Source organism: Monodelphis domestica, chromosome 2, assembly GCF_027887165.1.
Source record: "Monodelphis domestica isolate mMonDom1 chromosome 2, mMonDom1.pri, whole genome shotgun sequence".
Classification (NCBI taxonomy): domain Eukaryota; kingdom Metazoa; phylum Chordata; class Mammalia; order Didelphimorphia; family Didelphidae; genus Monodelphis; species Monodelphis domestica.
The window spans coordinates 165,121,919-165,126,669 of record NC_077228.1 but is presented as its reverse complement, the minus strand read 5'-3'; positions in this window follow the sequence as shown (position 1 = coordinate 165,126,669).

The window sequence follows — 4,751 nt, the reverse complement described above, 5'->3', positions numbered from 1 at the left end:
ATGAACCTATAAATTAAGTAAATCTACTTAAGTAAATTAAATTAAATAACAGTATTTCAATTTAATTCAACTTCATGGGCATTTATTAAGTACCTACTTTGTGCCAGGTACCACATTGGGTACTGTGGATGGAAAGACAAAAAATGAAACAGCTCCTGCTCAAAATTACCCCCATCTTATACTTCATTATATCTTTGATTTATCTGATGTATGCCCTCCAATAATACAGAGGCAATCCTTTTCACCATGTGCGAGTCTTATCCAGGTCTTCCAATAAGTACTCCAAAAGGGTCCACCCCACCTGTTATCCCTTGATACATGAGCAAATCACCTCAATTTTTAGGGGATAGCTTTTATGTCATTTCTTACATGTCATTCATTGTTGATAATAGGTTATAGCCTATCCATGCCCACCAGACTCCTCTTTTGCCCTTTGAATGATCCACAGTTTTGATTCTTTGAATATTAAGGAATTGTGGGTTTGTATTATCTGATTTAGTGCCTTCTCCCATCTTATAGATGAGAAAAATGAGGCTTATTGAGACTAAGTGATTTGCCTAAGATTTAAACAGATGGCAAGTGTCAAGAGTTGGGACTGAAACTCGGGTCTTCTGACTCCAAGCCTTGAACTCTTTCCACCATGCCACACTAGCGCCTAGTTCCCAATTCACATATTCATATCACCCAGGGAGCCCGTTACTCCCAGCTCCCCTAGAAAGAAGAAACATACCCAATAGCCATTCAGGATCTCTGACTTTACAGATCTAAGAAGGGAAGAGGAGACCTCTGGCCAAGGCTCTTAGGGGCTCAAGAGCAAATAGTCCTGCTCCCATGGTTCCTGTTTTCTCCCTTTTCCCACTGTCCCTCATTTCCACCCTCCTAGGTTGCCATTTATGTTTCTCTACGGAAAGATCCACCAAGATCTCAGACAGCCCTGCTCACGATTTCCTACACTTCATGATCTCCCGTAAAAATGGATAGTCAGGGATTGGACAGTCTCTCCTGATCATCCAGAATAAATCAGTCAAAAATTCAGGAGGCATGATTGAAGTTAAATCACAGGAGAACTTTGCAGGCTTATAGAACTGAATGAAGAGATAAAATATCCATTTTGGAAACTATTTAAATCCAACTATGAGTGGTAGCTAGGAAAAAGGCAGATAGGTGAGCATGGGTGGCCTTTTAGAGATCTGAAATTTCAATAATACTTTATGTGAGGGCTTTATGGGTATGGCATGCCCTAGAGAATGGTTCTGGCCTCTCTTTCATGTGGGTTTTGTAGAGAAGGGAAGACAAAGGGGTCAGGGAGCCTGATAGTCTCCTACCTAGTGTGACCTATGATCCAAGCTAGTTGTTCCCAAATATCCCATATTCATTGTTCCCAAATATCCCATATTCGGGTGAAAAATAGGAACTCTTGATGCGCCTGAGAGCCTTCCTGTGATTTAATCCAGAGTCCTCCCTCAAATCCAAGGTCCTCCCCAAAAATACCAACAACTCCCCAGCTCAATCCCTCCTCCTCACTCTCAAATATCACTCATCCCAGTCCCAGAAACCCTGACTGGCTTTGAACTTCCACAGTTCCTTTCATACCAGCCTAATCAAAGCATAGTTACAGACACCAATTAATATTCATTGCTGGCACAAGTCACAGATTAGAGAACTGAGACATTTGGAGGGAGAAAAAAGGGTGATGACAGGTAACTCCATTGAGTCAAATGGAAGTTCTGCTCAGGCCACTGAGGCACACCCTTGCCTGAGGCAACACTGGCTAGGCAGGCAGCAGCTTCTAGAGCAGGAGTGCTGAGACCCAGAGAATGCCTCTAGCAAGGAGTTGGCATAACACAGGCAGCAGGCACATCTCAGTAGGCAAGGCTAGCCCTCAGTCAGGAGAACTGGAAATACCTAAGACAGCCGCTTGTAGGTCAGGCTAGTTGCCCCAAGATCAAGGCCAACCACTAGACTTTCCAGCCATTTATTCCAGACTGGCATACCTGGGGCTGGGGAACCTGACCAGAAGACATGGGGTTGGAAACTCTCTGGGTAAGGAGCAGGGATAAGATCATAGGCATTAAAAAAAAAAAAACAAGCAGAATATCATGCCAAAGAGTCTGTGGCTCGTGTTTGTGTTTTATTTTGATTTGTGAATGTTCTTACAGTTTTGTAGGGTTGCTGGATCCTAAGGAAAGCATCATAGCATCTCAGAGTTAGAAAGAGCCTCAGCGATCATCCAGTCCAACTCGTAGCTACATTCCCAAAATGTAGGCATCCACCTTCTTCCTTCAGTGGAGATAGAGCTAATGCCTCCCAAAGCAGGCTCTGGGCTATTCAGAAATCTTTCCTTACATACAATTAATTGGAAACTGCCTGTCAACTACTTCATAGAATCATAACTTTAGAGCTGGAATGAACCTTAGAGGCCATCAAGGATATCCCCTTCATTTTTTTCAAACCCTTACTTACCATCCATCTTAGATCAATACTGTGTACTGGTTCCAAGGCAGAAGAGCAGTAAGGGCTAGGCAATGGGGGTTAAGTAACTTACCCAGGGTCACACAGCTGGGAAGTGTCAGAGGCCAGATTTGAACCCAGGACCTCCCTTTTCTAGGCCTGGTTCTCAAGTCACTGAGCCACCCAGCCATCCCCTAACCCCTTCATTTTAAAGATGAGGAATCAAAATCTTTGGAACAGATAAAACTTGCTCAATCACACAGCTAGTGGATGCCTAAGGAGGGTTTTGAACCCAGGTTTTTCCAGCTTTATGTCTACCACCACATCAGTCTTCCCCCTCTGCTTCTTTTTTACCTTTGCTTCTAGGTCTATGGGCCAAAAAGAGCAAGTCTAATTGCTCTTCCACTGGATAGCCCCTCAACTACTTGAAAACAGTTATCACAACCACTCTACCCCATGCTTCTCACCCTTCCCCCATACTGTCTCTTTTCTTCCAGCTTAATTATCGCCAACTCTTTGAGCCAGTCCCTGAATAGCCTGGACCCCTTCCTCCAAATGTACAGTTAGAAGTGGTACTTCTGGACCAAGAGATGCTTTTTCTCCACTTTCCAATTCTCTAATCCTCTTCCCTGTCCCTAAAATCACTAAGTCTACATATGTTGACTTCTCTGCTGACTTAGCTTTGGGGACTTCCTCTTTGACAAGCTAAAAGTTCTCCTATCATAGATGAAGGAAGAACCAAATCCAATGATAAACTTGGAAGTGGGTGCTGACCGTCCCAGGGATACACTCCCATAGCAGCTTGGCCAGGGCAGGAAAAGCATCCAAGCAGACATCCTGGTGCCAGAGGGATCCAGATACTCCCTTCCCAGCTCACTCAGCAGCATCTTCATGTTGGTGCAACAACAGTAGGCACCCAGGCCACATCTGCCCCCAGCTATAGACAGAGAACTTTCCCTATAATTATCTGCACATCCATCCCTGAATAGGGGGGGAGGGAGGGACAAAAGACACGATACAGCAAACCTGCCTCCACCCTTAGACTTTATTCCTGTCTTTTGCCTGCACCCTAAATCTGGGACCCTGAGTTTCTCTTATATTTAGCAATCTGCCCCTGGGCCAGGAGAGTAATCAAAATGACAACAAAAAGATGAAACAGAGGCCAGGATGAGGGTGAGGACAAAGAGATAGAACCTAGAAACAGGGACAGGCTAGGACAGGAAACAGAAAGGAAAGGAGAGGGTCTAGTGAGGCAAAGGTGGCCCAGAGTTCACCCATTTTAAACATCCCAATCGTATCACAGCCTGCTTTTTCTGCCCAGAGACATAAAGATGGCAAAGAGCAGAAGCATCTTAGTTTTCTCCAAGAGTCCTAGTTCTAATTAATTATTATTATTATTATTACTTGGTGCTTTAGATTACACTGAGAAAAATAACAGACTACATCACAGATGTCAGAATTAGAAATTCTCTGCATAAAATACGGCCTTCCTCTTGACCTAAGAGTCAAGGATTCAAGATGCGGAGGCACTCTCAAACGTGGCCAATTTAGGAATTCATTTTGTTTGCATATGCATTTTTGATAAGTTTTCTTTTTTGAGGGTTGGGGGTTCCATATTGGGAAGGAAAGAAAATCAATGCTTAAAAAAATTTTAAAGGAAAATAAAACTTACATTTTAAAAAGTTTTTATGATGAAGTTCTTGGCCTGGGATCTGTGAATTTTTTCAAAACATGTTTTAACTATATTTCAATATAACTGATTTCCTTTTGTGATCCCATGTATTTTATGCATTTAAAAATGTTATCCTGAGAAGGGGCTTGTAGGCTCCACCAGATTGCCAAAGGAGTTCAGGACACATGAAAGATTAAGAATCATTGGGTGAGGGGGCAGCTAGGTGGCACATTGGATAGAGTGCCAGCCTGGTATCAGTAGAACTTGGGTTCAAATTTGGCCTCAGACCTTCCTAGCTGTGTGACCCTGGGTAAGTCACTTAACCCCATTTGCCTGTCCTTTGTCCCTCTGTCTTAGAATTGTTCCTAAGATACAGTAAGAGTAAAAAAAAAAATGTAAATCCCTGGAGGTCAGGGACAACATCTTATACATCTTGGGATTCTCCCACAGTGCCTTGTGTTTGTAAGTACTCCGAAAATATGTGAGGAGGAAAAGAGAAGACAATTGGTTTCTCCTCCAAGCTCTGCCACTATACTTAAGTCTTTTTTTTTTTTTAATCCTTACCTTCCATCTTAGAATCAATACTGTGTATTGGCTCCAAGGCAGAAGAGTGGTAAGGGCTAGGCAA